The sequence below is a fragment of the Gorilla gorilla genome, chromosome 17 (genome assembly GCF_029281585.2).
Source record: "Gorilla gorilla gorilla isolate KB3781 chromosome 17, NHGRI_mGorGor1-v2.1_pri, whole genome shotgun sequence".
In the NCBI taxonomy this organism is placed as follows: domain Eukaryota; kingdom Metazoa; phylum Chordata; class Mammalia; order Primates; family Hominidae; genus Gorilla; species Gorilla gorilla.
The window spans coordinates 46,294,406-46,317,765 of record NC_073241.2 but is presented as its reverse complement, the minus strand read 5'-3'; the positions used below and the strand labels follow the sequence as shown (position 1 = coordinate 46,317,765).

General features: G+C 40.0%; 1 protein-coding gene, 1 long non-coding RNA gene and 1 pseudogene across 14 annotated transcripts in view; 1 reads left to right on the top strand and 2 right to left on the bottom strand.

The window, feature by feature from the left end:
• DLGAP1 (DLG associated protein 1) overlaps positions 1-23,360 on the bottom strand; it is a 968,998-nt gene that overhangs the window by 475,074 nt on the left and 470,564 nt on the right. The gene's annotated exons all lie outside the window — the stretch shown is intronic.
• Positions 5,169-9,780, bottom strand: LOC129528347 (glyceraldehyde-3-phosphate dehydrogenase-like; annotated as a pseudogene).
• The window catches only part of LOC109024010 (uncharacterized), a 30,174-nt gene continuing 28,789 nt past the window's right edge, over positions 21,976-23,360 (top strand). For all 5 annotated transcript variants that reach the window (XR_008673609.2, XR_008673608.2, XR_010131308.1 and 2 more), the window contains exon 1: positions 21,976-22,168. This is a non-coding gene — a long non-coding RNA (uncharacterized lncRNA). The remainder of the gene's footprint in view (positions 22,169-23,360) is intronic.

Below are 23,360 nucleotides of genomic sequence, written 5' to 3'. Positions count from 1 at the left end.
TCTAGCACCCCACATCTATTCCAGGTTATCGCAACCAAAGAACAGCTCCCTCTGCCTGCCTTCTTTCGGTAGCTACAGCATAACCTCAAGGTCGCTTTTCTCCACCCAGCTTTCAGTCTGTAGCATTGACCTAGAGAATGAACCAGACTCTGGCCTCTGGCAAGAACTTTGCAGTAAATTGTTGACCAGTTTGTGGTGGTAGTTTCTATTATTTCTTTTCAGAGGTAGGAGTTCTTTTCATGCTAACTGCTTTCCATTAGTTTAGAATTAAGTCCTCTAAATCAGTGGCTTAACATTTTTTTTGACTGCTACCGATAGTAACAAATTTTACATCCTGACCAGTATATATACAGGGAAATACATACATAAGACATTTATAAAATGTATGCTAACATATATATGACATAATATCACATATGTGTGCATGTATACCTGAAACATGTTTTGTAAATAAGTCCAATGTATTTTGCCTATTCTATTCTTTTGTTTTTTCTAAAAAAGTATTGGTATGTGTAACTGACTGGTATGATGCACCCCCAAGTGTTTGCAGACTGCATTTTATATTGTTCCAAGACTTAACCTTTAAGACTCTTTCGTCCATCTATCCTTTGGTAAGCTAAGCTGTACTAAGGATAAAATAGAGAAATATCAGTGTATCCAAAAAGAATTCCTGGCTGATGGTTTTGAAGAGTCACAGGGCTATAGGTTTAGAAAATCTTGTTCTCTAAATAGCAATAAAAATTAAACCTGGCAAATTCTTAAGTATCTTTCATTAAGCAATCCATGGAGTTTTATATTAATAAGCATAATAATTTTCATGACAGCCTTAGTGAATATTGAGGGACAAGAAAAACTCAAAACCAGGATTTTATGCAACTGTAAAGTGCTGGTCCAGTTGAGTAAGGGAGGATCCTGTGAATTAACTATGGGAAGACTCTTTACTTGGGTTCTCATCAGGAGACCATGAATAGCTTTGGTCATTTAACAGTGTCCAACTAACAAGATAACAATCCTGTAATGTGTAAGGTTTCAGTTTTCAAGGATATAACTAAAGAAGTGTTTTCAATTAAAATATTACAGTTTACCTTGTTTTTAAATTTTTTATGAGTTTATAAACTATATAATACCTCTTATAAAAAATACAACACCTCAAGGCCTGTATAAAAAAAAATTATATCACTAGACCGGACATGCTGGCTCATGCCTGTTATCCCAGCATTTCTGGAGGCCAAGGTTGGAGGATCACTTGAAGCCCGGAGCTCGAGACCAGCCTGGGCAACATGGCAAAATTCCGTCTCTATTTAAAAATAATTTTAAAAAATTATATCTGTCTATATCAGTTTATATATAACTCTCCCTAGTCCTCTGGTTGATTCATTCTGTCTTTTCTGTCTTCAGTTATTTATACTCAAACATGTTTCCTTGGTGTGTTTGAGGCAGTTGAGTCACACACACACACACTCTCTCTCTCTTTCTTTCTTTCTCATAGTTTTAGAATTACACAGTGTTTGGGATATAGATAAGTAGATCTGTGGGAACCTGATTATTAAGTGACTAGATTCAGTCCCTGGCATCAGATAGTCCTAACTAATCTATTTTTTAAGAAGCGAGTATTGAGCACCACTGTCCACGTAGGAACTTTGTTATGTTGAGCTCTCAGCTTTCCTGAGACTGCTGTGACACCATCACAGCAACATGACACCTCAGGGAGGGAGGTTTGGGCAAATCACACTGGCTCCCCCTGCCCTGGCCAGCAACACTGAGAGGCAGATGGGCGGGGAGGTGCCTATCCCTAGCCTGAAGCCAAAAGACTTTCTTTTCTGTTCCCCAATCTGTGTTTAGAGACCCAAAGAATAAGCCCGTAGGACAGAGGACTTTTATTCTAAAAGAGGCTCTATTCTACATTAATTAGGCTTCAGACTCCAAAAGGATAACAAGCGTGAGCTCAAGTAAGCAAAGCCTTTTTGCTGCAGGGTGTTGTGTCTAATAGCTAATTTAAAAATATCAACAAATCACTGTCCAAAGAAACTTAATTCTGGGACTATTAAGGTATTATCATCTGGCTGTTTTTATTCAAGTTGAGTAATCCAATATTTATTGAATACTTACAATGTACAAAATAATTTCCTAGATTCTATAAGGAACACAGAAACTAAGATGGTCCTACCTTCAGGCTGCTGCTATCTAATTAGAAAAAAACCATTTTCAGTAAAAGAGAATAGTCAGAATAGCCATAGCCAAAAAAAAAAAAAAAAAAGTCAATACATTTGCTTTTAATCAGGTTGTAAGATTTATCTGGAGCCAATGACAAATAATCAGCTACTAGTCATTTCCGTCCTGGAAGCTGCAATTCATCTCAGTTTGTATGAGCTCCGTCACCTTTGTGCTCCTGTTACTCCTGGTTTGGGACTCAATTTCACTTTAGGAGGGGAGTGGTGGAGTATATGGTTCCTGCTCGGCTTTAGGAGCCAGGGACTTCCCTATTTCACCTGTGGTTCCTGTGTGAGCATCCCCTAGGGAACATGCTGGAAGGATTCTAACTCGACTACATTTCTTCCGCCAGTGTTGTTGGCAGGCCAACTGAGAGTCTTTTCCAAATTGCCTGCCAATTTTTTTCCCTCAATTTTAGATAATTTTATTCTTTCTGAAACCTGACAAACTAGATCTAGGCTAGAAAGTTCCGGGGAAGGCCCAGGGCTCGGGATCCATGTTAACCAGCTGAGGGTTCACAAGGAAAACACAGGAGAAGATAATACTGTAGAGTCATGCACAGTTGAACGAGGATATGTTCTGAGAACAAGTGCTGCTGTTGTCCTTGTGTGAATGTAGAGTGGACTTAGATGGACCTAGATGGCATAGCCTACCACACTCTCAGGCTATATGCTAGAGCCCATCGCTCCTAGGCTACAAATCTGCACAGCATGTGACTGTCCTGAATACTGTAGGCAATTGTAACACCGTGGGAAGTATTTGTGTATCTAACCTATCTAAACATAGAAAAGGCACAATAAAGACACTTTTTATTTTTTATTTTTTTTTGAGACGGAGTCTCACTCCGTCGCCAGGCTGGAGTGCAGTGGCGCAATCTCGGCTCACTGCAACCTCCGCCTCCTGGGTTCAAGTGATTCCCCTGCCTCAGCCTCCCGAGTAGCTGGGACTACAGGTGCCCATCACGACACCTGGCTAATTTTTTTGTATTTTAGTAGAGACTGGGTTTCACCATGTTGGCCAGGATAGTCTCAATCTCCTGATCTTGAAAACACATTATTATAATCTTATGGGACCACCGTCCTACAGGCAATTCATCCGTGACCTAAATGTAGTTGTATTGCATGTGTGACTGTATTAAGATCTTTTAATTCAGGGCTTTTAAATATTTTCAAAAGAACTTTTAACTTCCTAAGAGAAGCTTCAGATTTCAATAGTTCTTCATACAAAAAGATCTCACTTTCTGAGGAGAGAAAAAGTCCAGCTTTTCCATGAATATATCATGGGTTTGCTTCACTCTCAGCATGGCCACTGTTTGCTTTTCTTTTTTACTGGACTAATTGCCCTGGTGTTCCTGCTTTGGTTAAAAGCGAAACATAAAGAACTTATTATTAATCAGGTAAATGGGAGTATGACACTGAAAACATTCAATGTCAAAAGACCTAACATAAAAAGGAGGTTTTAGGTGATTGAAACAGGGAAGAGGACAGTATAAGATTCATACCGATGAGTAGTATTTTACAATTTATAAATAAAAGATATAAAAGCAATACATAGCATGGAATATTATTCAGTCTTACATAGGTAAGAAATCCTGTCATATAGTACAACATGGATAAACCTTGAGGACATAAAAAATAAAAATAAAAATAAATCAGTCTCAAAAAGGCAAATCCTGTATGATTCTACTTATATGAGGTAACTAAAGTAGTCAAATTCGTAGACACAGAAAGTGGAATGGTGATTGCCAGGGGCTGGGCAAGGGGAAATAAATGGGGAGTTGTTATTTAATGGGTACAGAGTTTCAGTTTTGCAAGATGAAGATTTCTGGAGATCTGTTGCACCACAATGTGAAGGTACTTAACACTGTTGAACTGTACACTCAAAGAAAGTAAGGATGGTTACTTTTATGTGTTTTTTAATTACAATTAAAAATAAAAATTATATATATAAATACATATGCAAAACAAACACTTCATACAACTCACTAACAAAACAAACATCCCCATCAAAAATGGGCAAGGAAATTGAATGGACCTTTCTCCAAACAGGATATGCAAGTGGCCCATCAATACATGAAAAGATGTTCAACATCACTAATCATTAGGGCAATGCAAATCAAAACCACAGTGAGATACCGCTTCACACCTGTTAGGATGGTTATTATTTAAAGAAACAGAAAGTGAGTGTTGGCAAAGATGTGGAGAAATTGGAACCCTTGAACGCAGTCACTGTGGAAAATGGCTTGGTGTTTGTTAAAAAAATTAAACACAGAATTACCATATGATCCAGCAATCCCACTATGGGTATATACTGAAAAAAATGGAAACTAGGGACTCAAACAGATATTGGTACACCCATGCTCATAGCAGCATTATTTACAATAGCCAAAAAGTGAAGCAACCCAAGTGCCCTTAGAAGAATGAATGGATACAAAATGCGATGTACATATAGAATAGAACATTATTTAGCCTTAAAAAGCCAGGAAATTCTGACACATCCTACAACATGGATGAACCTCAAAGACATTGTGCAAAGTGAAATAAGCCAGCCACAAAAACACAAATATTGTATAATTTAATTTACATGAGGTACCTAGAGAAATCAAATTCATAGAGTCAGAAAGTAGAATAGTGGTTACCATGGCCTGGGGGAGAGGGAATGGGAAGTCAGTGTTTAAGGGGTACAGAGTTTCCACTTGGGAAGATGAACAGGTTCTGGAGATGGATGATGGTGACGGTTGTACAACAATGTGAAATACTTAATGCCACTAAACTGTACACTTAAAAAGTGGTTAAGGCTGAGGGCAGTGGCTCATGCCTGTAATCCCAGCACTTTGAGAGGCTGAGGCGGTTGGATCACCTAAGGTCGGGAGTTTGAGACCAGCCTGACCAACATGGAGAAACCCGTCTCTACTAAAAAAAAAAAAAAATAATAAATAATAATAATAATAATAATGATAATTAGCCAGGTGTGGTGGTGCATGCCTGTAATCCCAGCTCCTTGGGAGGCTGAGGAAGGAGAATCGCTTGAACCCAGGAGGCAGAGGTTGCACTGCACTCCAGCCTGGGCAACAAGAGCAAAACTCCATCTCAAAAAAAAAGTGGTTAAAAGGGTGAATTTTATGTTATACATATTACCATAATAACAAATGCATTAAGGAAAATATAGAGAATAGAAAAAATGAAATAAACATCACCCATAATTCTCAGCACCCTAGCTTACCACTGCTATGTTTTCTTCTGGTGTTCTCTGTTCCCTGCATATTTTTATATAGTATTAATTTTCTTCATGTTACTGGGCAGTCTTTGTAATTTTTAAATCTATACCTATGTCAAGAGAAAATTACTCTGTTCATTTCTTTTTGATTTGGAAAATAATTTGAGGTTAAATTATTTGTACTTATAACTTTGTACTTATGACTTTTTACATTATTTTCTTAGGAGAATGTCCTGTAATGAAATCATGGAGTTAAAGGCATGAATCTATTTTTAGCATTTAATATAGAAGACAAATTGATTTTCAAAAACTCTGTATTAAATTGTAATGTTATCAGCAGGTTATAAAGGTACTATTCTCATCATGCCCTCATCAAAGATTAGGTCATATTATTTTTTAAATCTGTTAATTTAATAGAAAAAATATATCTCATGATTTAGATTTGCATTTCTCTTAGATTACAGGTAAGGTTAAATTGTTAACAGGTTTCAATACGATTCTTTAGTAGCTATACAATCTCTTTAAAAAATTGTCTTGACAGAATTTCTGCTGATTTGTTAATAGCTTTGATTGATTCTTCTCATTTTATTTATTTATTTTTATTCATTTTTAAGACAGAGTCTCACTCTGTCACCCCGGCTAGAGTGCAGTGGTGCCATCTCGGCTCACTGCAACCTCTGCCTCCCAGGCTCAAGCAATTCTGCCTCAGTCTCCCAAGTAGCTGGGACCACAGGCATGTGCCACCACTCCCAGCTAATTTTTATATTTTTAGTAGAGACGGGGTTTTCCCATGTTGCCCAGGCTGATATCGAACTCCTGAGCTCCAGTGATCTGCCTGCCTTGGCCTCTCAAAGTGCTGGGATTACAGGTGTGAGTCACTTCGCCCGGCCTTATTATTTTTAAACTGTACTAAAATGCTGAAATGTTAGTTAATGAATTATGTTTATTCTGGTTTTTTTTTTTTTTTTTTTTTTTTTTTTTTGCTGAGTACAGGGGACTTTATTGATGTACACAATGAGGTAGGGCTCCCCTAGGTCTCACCCTCTTCAGGGGGTCTGCATGGAAACTGTGAGGAGGGGAGAGTCTCAGTGTTGTGGGGGACTGAGTGTGGCAGGGACTCCCCGTCTCTCTTCCTCTTGTGCTCTCGCTGGGGCTGGTGTCCAGCTAGCTGCTACTGTTTGGAGGCCATGTGGACCATAAGGTCTACTACCCTGTTGCTGTAGCCAAATTCATTCTCATACCAGGAAATAAGCTTGACAAAGTGGTTGTTGAGGGCAATGCCCACCCCAGCTTTGAAGGCGGAAGAGTGGGTGATGCTGTTAAAGTCAGAGGCGACAACCTGGTGCTCAGTGTAGCCCAGGATGCCCTCAAGGGTCCCCTCTGATGCCTGCTTCACCACCTTCCTGATGTCATCATATCTGGCAGGTGAGGTCCATGACCAACACATTGGTGGTGGAGACAAGGAAGGCCATGACAGTAAGCTTTCTATTCAGCTCCAGGATGACTTTGCCTACAGCCTTGGTAGCACCAGTAGATGCAGGGATGATGTTCTGGAGAGCCCCGTGGCTGTCATGCCAGTTTCTTGGAGGGGCCATCCACAGTTTTCTGGGTGGCAGTAATGGCGTGGACCATGGCCATGAGTCCTTCCACGATTCCAAAGTTGTCATGGATGACCTTGGCTGGTGGGGGGCAAAGCACTTGGTGGCACAGGAGGCGTTGCTGATGATCTTGAGGCTGTTTTCATACTTCTCATCGTTCATGCCCATTAGCAGAGAGGGCAGAGATGATGACCCTTTTGGTACCCCCTGCAAGTGAGCCCCAGCCTTCTCCATGGTCATGAAGACACCAGTGGACTCCACAATGTACTCAGTGCCAGCATCATCTCATTTAATTTTGGTGGGATCTCGCCTTGGATGATGAGTGATGCAGTTTCCATTGATGACAAGCTTCCCATTCTCAGTCTTGATAGTGCTGTGGAATTAGCCATGGGTGGAATCATACTGGGACATGCAGACCATGTCGTTGAGGTCAATGAAGGGGTAACCGATGGTGACAATATCCACTTTACCAGAGTGAAAAGCAGTTCCAGTGACCAGGTGCCCAATACGACCAAGTTTGTTTACTCCGGCCTTCACCTTCACCATGGTGTCTCAGGGACATGGCTGGTTCTGCATAAGAATATGTAGCTGTCTGTCAAATGGGAGGAGCAGAGAGCCTGATTCTTACTTTTATGGTTTCTTCTATTGTTCCAAAGCTCTTCCCACTCTAGAACTTTCGAAGGCGATTCAATTTTCCCCCTAGTTTTTTTATGGGTTGATGTTGCACACTTTACTTCTTCCACTTGGAATTTACTATGTTGTATAGGACAGATCTTGATGGACAGAGGCAGAGGAGGGGGAACAGCAGTAGTGAGGTTTTAGAGGAAGAATTAAATGAAGAGTATGTGGAAAGTGTACATAGGTAAATCCACCTCTCTGGTGAAATGACCACACTGAGTAATAAAGACATACCTATCTGTCCATCCACAGATAAATGAATAAATAAAATGTGGTATATATAAACAATGGAACACTACAAAGCCATAAAAAGAAGAAAATGCTGTCATTTGCACAACATGGATGAACTTGGATGACATTATGCTAAATGAAATAAGCCACGCACAGAAAAACCACTATGGTCATGCACCACATAATAATGTTTCGGTCAACCAAAGACTGCATTGCATGTACAGTGGCAGTCCCATAAGACTATAAAGCCCTATTTTTACCATTTTTTTTCTATGTTTAGATGCACAAATATTTACCGTGGTGTTACAACTGCCTACAGTCTTCAGCACGGTACCACGTGTACAGGTTTGCAGCCTAGTAGCAATGTGCTATACCATATAGTCTAGTTGTGGGGTAGGCTCTACCATCTAGGGTTGCACTCTATAATGTTCACTCAGTGTTTTCGCCTAATGATGCATTTCTCAGAATGTACTCCCATGATTAAGTGACACATGACTGTACTGTATTAACTCATGTGGATTTTTGAAAAGCGTATCTCTTAGAAAGAAAAAGTAGAAATTTGGTTATCTGAGGTGAGGCTGGAGAGGAGATGAAGAGATGGGGAAAGAAAAGATGTTGGTAAAAGTGTACAAAGTTTCAGTTGGACTATTACACTACAACTGTTATCCTGCATGGTAACCACAGTTAAGCATAATGTTTATTTCAATATTGCTAAAATATATTTTTAATGTTCTTACCACAAAAAATGATAAATTGGGAGATGACAGGTATGTTAATTAGCTTGATCGAATCCTTCTATAATGTATACATAGATCAAAACATCACACTGTACCCCACAAATACACACAATTATTATTTGTCAATTAAAAGTAAAAATATAGCTGGGCGCGGTGGCTCACGCCTGTAATCCCAGCACTTTGGGAAGCCAAGGCAGGTGGATCACTTGAGGTCAGGAGTTCGAGACCAGCCTGGCCAACATGGTGAAACTCCATCTCTACTAAAAATACAAAAATTAGCCAGGCGTGGTGGCAGGCGCCTGTAATCCCAGCTACTTGGGAGGTTGAGACAGGAGAATCGCTTTTACGCGGGAGGTGGTTGTTACAGTAAGCCAAGATAGTGCCATTGCGCTCCAGCCTGAGTGACAAAGCAAGACTTCATCTCAAAAAATAAATAAATAAATAAACAAAAAAGTAAAAAGTAAAAAACAAAAAAAGATAACGGGAGATAGAGATGGTGAGGAAGGAGAAGAGGAGAGGCTGCAGGGGTCTGATCTCAGGCATCGTGGCCTATCTGGAGGCAGAACCTACGGCCTCAAGTGAGTCTTGGCTGGGTGGAGGCGGCAGGACCTGGGAGGAGCAGCCCAGTTCCTAACTGGAGCATAGAGGAAGACGGCTCGGCCACAGGAGAGACACCAGACTTTGCAGCTGCACTTGATGAGCAGGAGCAGAAAGTGCTTACGGCATTATAATAACTTGTGTCCAAAATGAAGTGGGATATTCATCTTTACCCATAGTAATTTTGTTCAATGTGATTTAAATGTGTTTGCAAAAGGAAGGGCATCTCCTAATTCCTAGCTGAATACCAGAGCTTTGCTTAGAGGTACAGGTGTTTCTGCCACATAGCTTTCCTACTCCTTTCCAGAAAGGAAAAAAACCAAAACGCTCAGCAATTTTCACTGCACTGTTCTCTCTCTAGGGTCCCGATAGTTTGTCCATATGCTTATTACTGACCATTTTTGCAGGTCGCTTTTTACAAATTTATTTATTTTTTGAATTGAAAAATAAATATTGTATATATTTGTGGTACACAACATGATGTTTTGAAACATGTATACACGTATCACATATTCATATACATATATCAAGCTAATTAACATATTTATTACCTTATAGATTTGCCATTTATTTGCGGTGAGAATACTTAAAATTCTACTCTTGTAGCAATTTTCAAGTATACAATGCATCTTTATTAACTATAGTCACCATCTTGTTCAATAGATCTCTTGGACTTATGCCCTAAGGTCACTTTTTAAAGACAAGGTCTAGTTCTTTTTCATATAGATTCTCATTTTTAAAGAATGCATGGTTAGCAAATACATTGGAAAGAGTGGAACTTCAAAATGCGAGAGAATTTAAAAAGTAGGATTGTTTGTCTCCAAAGGCCTGTCTTTCATACGGGCAGAATGCCGGATATTTGCCCCCATCAGACGAAAGGGTATTTTATTGATGAGAACATTCAGTTTTCCTCTGCACTTGCTCCACTGTCACCTTTTGTGATTTGATGCAAAGCTAGCAAGGAAAAGGACACACTTCAGCATAACTCAGCACAGGGAGAAGTGACTAAAGATCTGTGTGCCCACACGCGAAGTATGAGTATCTTCTGATGCTGCACTCTTGAGGCTTCCGTCCTCATCCCGACCCATGAGGATTCAGACCTGGCGGAGACCACAGCTCCTGCTAGGGCCATACATGTAGGAGGCAGGGCTGTGAGGTGAGGGAGTTAAAAGGTTGCAAAAAGATTTAAGGATCTTAGAGGGAGGGAAGGAAGAGCAGAGTTTCTGGGGGAATGTTCTCTGCCCAAGGCAAAGGGATGGCAGGTGATGCCCCAGAAGGCTCTATAGCTAAGAACAGGGCACTGGGGACAATCAAGAGAAAGAGCAGACTAGGTGAGAAAAACTCTCACTAAATCTCCAATGCCCTTCAGATTCTGCATGGCTTGGGACAAAATGCTTGAGATTGAAATAAAGGACTGATTGACTATTTTCAGGGTGTCCCAGGATGGCCTGAACTGGATAATAGAGAATTTATGCTATACTGTACCATCTATATGTATATGAAATATAGTGGTGGATTCTCTTTCACAGGAATTTCCTCAATCATCCTAATCTAGTGATTCTTCCCTCCTCTGATCTCCTACAACACATACTTTTCATTGCTAATGTCTTATGACAACTCTTCTGTAGTTATCTTGACTACTTTTTATATTATATTATTGGTTACTATTTAACTTTCTTTTCCTGATGGGTAAAAGTAAAATGCATTTTCTGATAAAAAATAATGCACAGAGAGCCTATCTGGTCAGAAATAATAGGAAGAAGAAAAAAAGAGGCTCTTGGGGCAGATAAAATAAAATAAAAGATCTTCATGGAATGGAAATACTTCTGAAACTTCTCCAGTTTGTAGTCTTTTGAAAGAAAAAAATCAGAAAATCCTAAGACAAAGCATACAGGATCTTAACCATTTTTCACTGTGATTTTCACCTTGCTTTTCAGGATGCAGGTTTTGTTGTCATTAAAATGTTTATCTCTAAAAGTCACACTGTCTCCATGTCATGTACATATCTCAGCTACTTCGGCACACTTATACATGGACGTGTGCCTTCTTCAGATCACCTTTGACTCAATACACATACTGTGCTCCATGACACGGAATTGACAAGATACAATGTGAATGATTAACTTTGCAATTAATATTTTCTATATTATTTTCTATAATATAGAAAATGCATTTGCTTTTGGAGCAGGACAGACAGACTTGTGATTTGGTGCTGGTAATTAACTTCTCTGAACATCAATGGGGGTACCTCTCAGAGACGTGGTGAGGTTTCCATGCGATAGCCTGTGATAAGTTCTTATTATCTACATGCCCGACACATGGTAAGCCCTTAAGACATTCATTCCATTTATAGCCCTTCTTCTCCTCATCATTAAGTCTTTTCTCTCCAGCTGGTTTGGAAGCTCAGTGAATGCAAGAAGCCCATTTTGTACTGGTTGGTATATTCTACAACATTCTAGCACTGTGAGTCGCAGACTTAGGTAATTAATAATTACTTACAAATTTGAATTGAGAATGTGATGGAATGGTGAAAAATCAAAACATGAACCATCATTGCTTATATATCTTATGAAATTTGTTTTGAATTTTTTTCTTAAGTGTCATTTTCTATAATTACTAAAACCTTCATATGATGACTAAAGAGTAAAGTGGTTTCACTATTGCTTGTATCTGAGGAATTATAATAACATATCAGGAACAAAGGTTCCCAAAAAACTTGCTTATAGAAAATATTAGATGCATACTTATTAGAGGGGTCTTTTGGGCGGTTCTTCAGAGTCAAAGGAATATAGAAAATCTTTATTTTTTAGATTTATTTTTCCTTATTTGAAATTTCAAAGCAAAATTATATGCACATTGGTTTCTTATTCATTCATTTAGTATTTGTAAGAATGTAAGGGTTATCCATCAGGAAAAAGAAAAAGGTACCTTGAATTAATAATGATAATTATAGTGATTGCCATTACTTAATTATGCCAGGTACTTATATAATCTCAAAACAGTGCTATAAGGACAAATTTATCTGTATGTTCTAACAGGACCCTAAATTCAACATTCCCCAAATAAAGCTCATTTGCCTGATGTACTCACTATGTGTCAGTATCTGCTTTTAACAGAGGAAGCAGCTAAACCTCCAAGGATCTGTGGCCTGCCAGCTCACACTAGTTGTTGGGGGTGCCAAGAATCTATTTTCCATGAAGTAATGTACAAAATGAGCCATCTCAAGTACCACCGCTACCTGAGACATCATTAGGTTAAAAAAATGCTTTATGTTCTCTATCAAAACTGAATGCAAGATTAAACCTGTAAAAGAACAAACTGAACAAAGAATGATTAATACCATAATGTAAGATTATGGCATTCCTCATACCCCACCCTCCTTCCAAGAACAAACAAATCTAAATTACCCCCGTTTAAAAAAGACTCTCCTATTATGAAAGAAGCACTTGTAAAACTTGCCAGAATGGGAAAATAAATCATCAGCCCATTCTAACGTCTACCGCATTGTTTAAAGAGATAACACAATCAGCAGGACCACTGCAGCTAGGCAGGTTCTTAGACAACACCCCTATAATGACTGAGTTACCACTGAAATGCTCCCTGGGAACATGGAACTGCAACTTGTGGTAGAGGTTTCTTTCCCAACAAAAGACAGGCACAGAGAGCCTATCTGGTCAGAAATAATGGGAAGAAGAAAAAAAGAGGCTCTTGGGGACAGATAAAAGAAAATAAAAGATCCTCACGGAATGGAAAAGCTTCTGAAACTTCTCCAATTTGCAGTCTTTTGAAAGAGAAAAAAATAATCAGAAAATCCTAAGACAAAGCACACAGGATCTTAATCATTTTTCTTAATCTGCCTACACCTTGATCTCGCACTTCAGCCTCCAGAACTGTCAGGACATCAATTTCTGTTGTTTCAGCTGCCAGTCTGTGGTCCCTTCTCATGGTGACCTAAGAAAACCAAAATCCCTTGTGAGGGCAGGTCCCTTCAATGGTCTCCCCTGACTCAGGATGGCTTCAGTCTCTACAATGTCTCAGAGGTCATATCACTTCAATTACCCCAAGTCTGCCCTGTGCTAGATCATTCAAATGGAAATCCCAAGTCTGCACTGACTGACTAAGTCTCAGTTGCACATTTTTGGCTGCCTTGAGACTGCTTCACTTGTCGTTCTGACAGCACTCTAAGCTCCAGGTGTCTAAAATAATTCCTCCTCTGATGAGACTGATGTACTCCTCTCACATTCACCCTGTCACCCAGGCTGGCGACTCTAAAGCCATCTTTAATGTTCTTTCCCAATGCTTCTCACAGCCAAGCAGTCATCCCCTTTCCTTGCCATTCCTTCATTTTCACTTCTTTGGCATTTTCTCTGCCTCGACCTTGGTTGAGGCCTATTTATGTTAGGCCAGTCCACAGTCAACTCCTAATTGAATCCCCTGCCCCTAGTCCTACCTTGTTGCGTGCATGTCTCACCAGCCCAGGTTCATCTTTCCCCCGTTAATCCATCTCGGTGTTTGGGTCTTTCTTTTGCCCACAGAGCTCAGCCGGTTCTGAAGGCCCTGGCATATTTGATTCCTGACCAATCTTCACCATTGTCCCCTGCCTGTGTCCTCCATTCAGACAGGTTTATTGACCCATCCCAACCATGCCTTGTATTCACTCAGTGAGGAGCTGTGTCTTATTTCCACCCTCATTGTTTTTGCTCAAGCCATTGTCCCTTCTTGGAAATCACTTGCATTTATCTAATCCTAACCTATTCTTTAAAGGTAATTTCACATCTCATGACTGTGTGAACCCTTATTCAAAGATACCAGCCACATGCATCTGCCTCCTTGAGTTCCTCTAACATATCCTGGTCCCCTTTCTACCTTGATTAGCAAGAACCTCTGAGCCACATGTGATCCCCAGTGTCATACTGTCTCCCTCTCTTCCTGATGTGATTTATGTTATTGCTTTCAGTTTCATTTTAAAGTCTTTTTGTAAAACATACTTTTTCAACAAGAGGACTCAAATGCTCCAGGCTTGGCTCATACTAAGCTCTGAAAAAATATTGGCTATTAAGTTACAAGCAAATAAAAAGTTAAGCTAATTACAGCTCATGGCACTCCTGTGGTTGTCAATTTTGAATCTCACTTTTCATTATTAGCTATATTTTTTGGGCAGATGACATAACTTTCTGATTAGACTTTACTTCTTAAAGCCTGGGCCTTCGACTTACTTTTTTTTTTTTTTTAACATAGAACAAAATAAATACTCTATAAGTGTTCTCTGTTCAATGAAGAGACATATACTTCCTAGGAAGACTAACATATGTTTTAATAGATGCATTGATAAACCTGAAGGACGGGCTTACTGTTCAGTAGTGCTTTGTTCATAAATGTAGAAACATCTGCTTTGGGGTTATAGGGAAACTTCTTTCTTTTAAATTTGTACAGGCTTGAAAAATAGTTGTGCTCTATAAATACCCCAGTATGAGTCATTTGCTTAACTAAACAGCTGCTTACTCATTAGCCAAATGCACTTCATTTTAAGGCATACACTTAAATGAATTTTCTCCCATGCCTCTCTCCCTCCCCCAAGAGCCAGAAAAGTGATGTGCAAATACTTTTCTGGAATACAAAAGAGATACAGATCTGCCTTTGACATGGGGAATCTAAACTCCATGATGTAGCGGAAAGTCATCCTAGCGCAAATTCATAAGCTGCCTGTATATGCTTTGCTTGTTCTTTTAACAACACAGTCCTTCATTTTCTATTCCCATCTCTCCCCACACACCTCTGGAACATCCTCCCTCTTCCCACTCAAATCCAACATACCAATTCTCCCACTGGGGCACCCGGCAGGGCTTTGTTCTTTTTTTTCCTTCTGTCACCATCGCCCGTTTCTTATGCAGGTGGATAGTCTGCGTCAAGACTGCTGGCAGAAGCCATTTATTTTAATAAGTGTAAGCAAATGACAAGTATTCTTACAAATCCTTTTGTTAAGATGGAAACACAGATCAACTTCTACAATTAGTGGCATTCAGCTATCATTTTCTATCCTTCAACTTATTTTGAATGATAAATACAAAGCAACCACTCGCATCTTTTTAAAATTTTATTTTGATTTAACTTTTTTTTTTTAAAGATGGGGGTCTTGCCATGTTGCTCAGGCTGGTCTCGAACTTCTGTCCTCAAGCAATCTTCTAGCCTCAGTCTTCCAAATATGTGGGATTCCAAGTGTGTACTACCATGCTCGGCTTCATGCTTTTATTTTCTTTAAAAATGGTCAATATCACCATGAGTTCCTTCTTTTGGAAGCCAGTAAATGTCTAAATGTTTTGGAAGAGTCCAGAGGAGAACTTTGATTTCTAGAAAGACCAAACGAGAAGGAACAGATACAGTCTCCAGAGTTCCACTTATAGTGTAGCTATTCTCAGCAGGATTCCAATCCAACGTGGATTTTTTTCTAGCCTGCGGAGGACATCTTCAAACGCCCAGGGCTGACATTTAGCTGTTACCCATCTGGTATGATTGTACCTTGTTAAAATCACTTTTATACCAGTTGGTAATTACCTATTGTCCTGAGCTCCCAGGATACTGGACCCTTCAATGGTGACACCCTGCCTCCCACAAAAATGTCCTATGATTTAGCAACTAAAAAGTTAATGCTCGACACAGGACGAGGCTCTGATTACGCAGAGCCATTTTGATTGGACACTGGTTAAATATCTTGAATATCACCCTGCAAATAGCGCTTGTTTCCAGGTATGTTAGGTATTAATTATGTTCTGGAAAACAATCTGACTGTGCTAGCTTTGAGAATGAGAGCATTTACCTCCCTAGGTTTATTTACCTCCCTAGGGTTTATTTTCCTCATCTGTCAAATGGTAGAGTGCCTTGGCTTAGTGTTCAGACTGGGTTCCAAAGCTGCCTCAAGGGGAGATTGCTAATAGATAGAAATCTGGCCCCACTTCCTGCAGAGCAGCTCCTCTTCCAGGCCTACTCACTGGGGTCCCCATTTCCTCGACCGTTTGGAGAAAGGATTTTGAAAACTGAATTTTGCTACTAAAAAAAAGTTTGGAAAAAAAAAAAACCACTGGCTTCAATGGGCACTAATCTTTCATCCTATTTAAAAATTCTAAAATTCAATTATAACTGCAATTAACAAAAAGAATGGCATCTGTCTACCAAAAGCAAATAGCTACATTGGGTCTACTCGGTACCAGGCATCGTTCCAAGTGCTTTGCGTATTCGAACTCACTTCACCCACAGAACTATGCCTATGTTATAATTATTTTTAGTTATTAAAGTCTAAAAAGTGTATGTTCAGAGATATTTATTTTCACTTTTATAATTTTCTTAGATACATTTGAGGTTATAATTTATTCAAAGCTAACATTCCTACAATGACTATTTAATGAAATGTAATCATGATATTGTCTTTCTTATATGCTCCAATTACAGATTTCTATGCATATTTTAAAGAGCGTTTTGTCTTTAACTTTTGGATTTCATCTTGAAATCATTAGACTAACAGTATGTGCTATACTTTATAAATTATACATTAGACTATGTATGTACTTTCTCTGTGGCTTATACCAGTGGTGCCCAACCTTTTTGGCACCAGGGACTGGTTTCATGGAAGACAATTTTTCTATGGACCAGGGTGGGGGATGGTTTCGGGATGATTCAAGCCCATTACATTTATTGTGCACTTTATTTCCATTATTACATTGTAATATGTAGTGGAATAATTATACAACTCACCATAAGGTAGAATCAATGGGAGCCCCGAGTTTGTTTTCCTGCAACTAGATGGTCCCATCTGGGGGTGATGGGAGACAGTGATATAAGTGTTGCTTATGTCCACTTCACTCTGTAATCTCATTTTGGTTGCTGTCACTGCAATCTCAGGATATTCCGCCTTGACTTTAACCCAGAACCTATGGGGATTTGAAGTTCTCTCAAACATACATTTCAGGACACTAGATGCAGCTATACAATTGAAGTACATCAACTCACTTGCCACTATAAAGCCTACCACCAGGGCAGCTTAATTGTCACTTGCCGCTCACTGATAGGATTTTGATATGCATCTGTAAGCAATTGACTTATTATGGTCTCTGCACAGTTAAACCTCTCTGCTAATGTTAATCTGTATTTGCAGCCACTCCCCAGTGATTGCATCACTGCCTCAGCTCCACCTTGGATCTTCAGGCATTAGATTCTCATAAGGAGCGTGCAACCTAGATCCCTTGCATGCACAGTTCACAATAGGGTTGGCGCTCCCATGACAATTTAATGCTGCTGCTGATCTGACAGGAAGTGGAGCTCAGGCAGTAATGCAAATGATGGGGAGCGGCTGTAAATAGAGATGAAGCTTCCACTCACCTGAGGTGCAGCCCGGTTCCTAACAGGCCACGGACCCGTACTGCAGGATGTCTGAAAGATGCACTGTGTACTGTACCAGTACCAGTCTGTGGCCTGGGGGCTGGGGACCCCTAGCTTATAATGTTTGTTTCTTCACTTTCAACCAAACCTGGAAATCAGTTTTTAATGCCAGTCCGCGGCTGTGGCGCCGGATAGCTGTAAATATGCTCAGACATTTCCTGAGCTCCGGCTCCTGACTGCCGTGGCTTAACTGGGATAAACAGCTGAATGCAAATCTGAGCATGAAATTCCTCATCACTGTCCTTTTCCAGAACATGAGGTTATGGAAGGCATCACAGGCCCGGCTGCTCCCTCCAGCCTCCACTGCTGCACTTCCGAGGCAATGGGTTGCTCGGGACTTTTGCTTCTCCCTCCCAGGACCCGGTCCCTATGCTCCTGGAGGGAAGGGAGTTGCTGGCCATGGTTACCCAGTTCCCTGGAGCAGCCTAGCTTGCGTCCTTGCTGGTGGACGGCACTGTCTTTTCTTAGTGAGTCCAGCAGAGTTGGGAAATGGAAACTATATCATGTGAGAAAGTAAAGCTGCATGGGATGAGAAGGAGAAGGTTCTGAGGGTTCCTGTGTTTTAATAAAGTGGCAAAGCACAGGAGAGAGGGATTCCACTAATTCCTGTAGCCTTTATGGGCAGGAACAGAGCTGGTAAGTGGCAGGCTCAGGAGGCTGTGTGTCAATGAAGAGAAGGAAGACTTCCTGTCCACTGAGGTGTCCACACTGAGGCTGTATCCACACAGCCATTGTATGATAACTCGTCAGGGATGACAAATGAATCCAAACAGGATGTGTAGCTTGACCAGATGAGCTTTATTCAGCATTAACCATCCATCCAAGACTTCAACTATTTTGTCTTAATGATCCCCCAAACAAACGTTAACTTGTCAGTCTTGATTTGAAGTTAAAAAACAAAGGACCAAACTAAAGAGCTTCTGCACAGCAAAACAAACCACCATCAGAGTGAACAGGCAACCTACAGAATGGGAGAAAATTTTTGTAACTTACTCATCTGACAAAGGGCTAATATCCAGAATCTACAATGAACTCAAACAAATTTACAAGAAAAAAACAAACAACCCCATCAAAAAGTGGGTGAAGGATATGAACAGACACTTCTCAAAAGAAGACATTTATGCAGCCAAAAAACACATGAAAAAATGCTCATCATCACTGGCCATCAGAGAAATGCAAATCAAAACCACAATGAGATACCATCTCACACCGGTTAGAATGGCGATCATTAAAAAGTCAGGAAACAACAGGTGCTGGAGAGGATGTGGAGAAATAGGAACACTTTTACACTGTTGGTGGGACTGTAAACTAGTTCAACCTTTGTGGAAGTCGGTGTGGCGATTCCTCAGGGATCTAGAACTAGAAATACCATTTGACCCAGCCATCCCATTACTGGGTATATACCCAAAGGATTATAAATCATGCTGCTATAAAGACACATGCACATGTATGTTTATTGCAGCACTATTCACAATAGCAAAGACTTGGAACCAACCCAAATGTCCAACAATGATAGACTGGATTAAGAAAATGTGGCACATATACAACATGGAATACTATGCAGCCATAAAAAATGATGAGTTCATGTCCTTTGTAGGGACATGGATGAAGCTGGAAACCATCATTCTCAGCAAACTATCGCAAGGACAAAAAAAACCAAACACCACATGTTCTCACTCATAGGTGGGAATCGAACAATGAGAACACATGGACACAGGAAGGGGAACATCACACACCGGGGACTGTTGTGGGGTGGGAGAGGGGGGAGGCATAGCATTAGGAGATATACATAATGCTAAATGACGAGTTAATGGGTGCAACACACCAACATGGCACATGTATACATATGTAACAAACCTGCACATTGTGCACATGTACCCTAAAACTTAAAGTATAATAATAATAATAATAATAATAATAAAAAGAAATTACTACTTGTTGAGTTTTGGTTAAGTATTAAAAAAAGAATAACCAGAAATATATGTGCTATTAAATACTCCTCCTTTCTCACATTATGTATGTATGTAAAGCCAGATTTGCCTTCTACAGTTTGACCAAGACAACATAGTACATGCAACAGAGTGAATAAAGAGGCAGATATAGGAATTTAGCTGCCTTCTATTAAACCAGTTATTAGTTATAAAAATGTAAAATAAAACCACTCAATTTTTTTTGGCAAAATGGTTATTTTTTTTCTAAAATGTATGTTATTTATGTGAAGATTTAATGGAGTTTATTATTAGTTTTCCTTTCCAACTTTTATTTTAGGTTCAAGGGGTACATGAGCAGGTTTGTTACATGAGTAAATTGTGTGTCACAGGGGTTTGGTGTATAGATAATTTTGTCACCCAAGTAATCAGCATAAAACTTTATAGGTAATTTTTCAAATTTTTTAAAAATTTGTTTTAATTTCTAATAAAGTAAATATTAATATAAAAAAACAAAAAACAAAAGACCTCATTTCTTGTATCTCTAAAGCACCAGCCCATTCTGAGATTTTATAGTTTTTTACCGATGTCTTGCTCAGACTTTTTCAATAAATATTGAAATGATTAGAATTAAATAGAATTCTTATATATTTGTATTTACTCATCTCCTCTCTGTATTTCCGGTGGGGGGATAGAGTTCAAGGAAAAGTTTAAGAGACATGGTTGGTTTATTTCAGGAGTCAAAGCCTTATGCTAATGAGGAAGCTTTGTCAGGGGAATTTCAGATACTGGCCAGTGGCAGTGGTGGGAACCTTGGGGTTAGCATCCTTGAAACAACACCGCAGAGGTGGTGAGTGACCAGTGTGCCTGGATGACCCAGATTTGAGTGGGGTCTCTTCTGGAGGCTGACTGCCCAAGCAGCCTGAAGAATCACACAGATACTTTCTGGTTGGCATTGCCCTTCTCCCTTCTCCCCAGAGCTATGCCTGATTTGGGCTGAGACAGCAGAAAATACACAATGCATGTTTCAGACATTCCTGCTTTAATATGTTAATATCTCGCCCACTCTCCAGACCAGGAATCTCATATCTTGTCCTACTCTTTTCCACACAAAAAGAAAACTGCATTACATATAGAATTTTTCAGTGTAGCTGTTGCTTATCCCATTGTAACTAACCACTTCGACTTCTTTTTTTGTGTATATCTTGCCTTGACACGCTTTCTTTATCGAAGACCATGGAAACATGGATTCTTTGTGATATTCTGAAAAATGACAAATTGAAGAGATTTTTATCTCTGGAGACTGAGCTTTTATATCATAAAGTACTTCTCTCCCCTGATGGCTAACCCAATCACATAGTTCCACAATAAACAAGATGAATCTAGATTCATAAGACAGTATATGCAGAAAAATGCTTTTACTCTTTGTGGCTTCTTTCCCTGTGCCTTGAAAATGTTCATTAAAAGTCTCCTACTTAGTTTGCCTCATTATATTGGTTTACTCATATTGGTCTCCCTATTTTAATGATTTAAAGCACGTTTGAAAAGATTTCTTGTTTGGAACATCCTTGGCCAGGCCACTACTTTGTAAAGTAGGGAAGTCTGCAGGCCCTAGTTGTTCTTTTGAACTTAGTTCATAAAATGATTTTTAAACACTGATCTATCAGCTTTTCTCTTCTCTTTATCAAAATTAATAATTCACATAAAAGCCACCTATTTAAATGGAGTCTCAGCTGGGTATGGTGGTTTACGCCTGTAATCCCAACACTTTGGGAGGCTGAGGCGGGTGGAATGCTTGAGTCCAGGAGTTCCAGACCAGCCTGAGCAACATGGTGAAATCTGTTTTCTACAAAAATTACAAAAATTAGCCAGGTGTGGTGGTGCACAACTGTAGTCTCAGCTAACAGGGAGGCTAAGGCGGGAGGATCACTTGAGCCTGAGAGGCAGAGGCTGCAGTGAGCCGTGATTATGCCACTGTACTCCAGCCTGGTGACAGAGCCAGACCCTGTCTCTAAATAAATAAATAAATAAATAAATGGAGTTCCATTGTTAGCAACTTACACAACCTGAAAAAATCAACTGAACTATAAATATTGGCATGGATGAGTGCACAAATACTTTCAAAAAGAATTACAATTTCTCTGTAATAACTATCAAGGTTATTTGGCTAATAGGGGGTCCCTGGAAGACCTTTAAGACCTGTCTGTGAAAGAAAAGGAACCCTGGCAATTCACCAGACAACTCAGCAACGTAGCATCTGCTCCTGGGGCAGGTAACAAAATCCAGTTTTAAATTTTGCTCTTAACAGTTAAGGAGATAATCAAGTCAGCTTGGGATTGGGTTGTGCACAGGAAGGCTGCAAAAAGATTACAAAATAGCCTCCCCCTGGCAGAAATGTAAAAAAGCCATTCCATGATTTTTTTTTTTCAGTTCTGCCAACGATTTATCTTCAGAAGACAAGCAGATGAGGAGACAAAACCTACTGATGTGGGTACCCAAGCAGGAACCCCCCTCTTGCACCGGCGACTCACGTGGGAAGAAGGTAGGAAATCAACAGCATAGGGGAAAGAAAAGGAAAAGGAGTTTGGAAACAGGATAAGACAGGCTTCTTTTGAATAATGGAGAGGACTCTTAGAAAAAAGAAAAGAAACGGAATAAATTTTTATTCACTGATTCCATTTCAGCGCAGCAAATTCTCATTGATTTTAATCAATTGCTTTCTTACAGAGTTTTGTCCATATGTATGTGACAAAATCAGCGGTCATTTAATGACAGACTTAGAATGTGTGCTAAGAATGAAACCATTGAGATTTCCTTGTCTTTCCTCCTTTCAGTAAAAATCAGGAAGGGGAGAAAGGGAGGGGGTGAGGGTGGGGCAAGGAGAGCAATATTTTATAAAAGTGACAACGCGTTTTGCATTTGAATTATTATTTATTTTCCCTGATGGAGTTTCAAGCAGGTTATTGCAAGGAAAGGAAAAACTGGAAATTAACCAAACGTGGTCCAGGCTGGGGATGACGAGTTTAGCAGGGGCTTTAATGGGACCTCCTAAGCGATTCAGGAGAGAATGAATCTCTCATAGTTTCCCTTCTCATGGGATCACTGACCAAGCTTCCCCAAATCAGGGTGCAGCAATAAAATCAGGGTGCAGCATCTTTTAAGTGGGCTTAAGACCCACTTAAAAGCTTATCATAGCGAGATGTTGAGAAGATAAAGTTTTAGTTTTTTATAGAGCAGAAAAGATACATGAGATGAGGAATAAAAGGTTCTGTCTAAAAGCCTGACATGTGTAAGACTTTCCCTCCACTGTTGTTTTCCTTTTGGTTTGGTAAGAATGTGGTGAGTGAAGTAAAAAGATAAGGAGAGAAGAACCACAGAGACCCCCTTGAAGCGTAAAACTCTGTTTATTAAGAGTGAGAACGTTCAGTGGCCTGTGACCCTCCCTTTCCTAGGCCACCTTCCCCAGTGCTTGGCTTTTCCCTGCCTGGCACCGGGTGATCCAAGCAAGGCCCTGGCTGGGGTGCCGAGGGTGGGGGAGACAGCTCTGGGTCCTTCTGTGCCACTTCCTCCCTGTGCTGGTGTTTCAGCAGCAATCTGCCCCTCTGCGATGGCAGCCTGTCCACAGCTCTAGTGCCCATAGGCTTGGGGACCCCGTTCCTTCCCTTCATCTGACTCTTCAGGCCTAGAGTGGCGAGGGCTTCCCACTGTGCTTGTCTCTGGGTACCTCGGCCTCT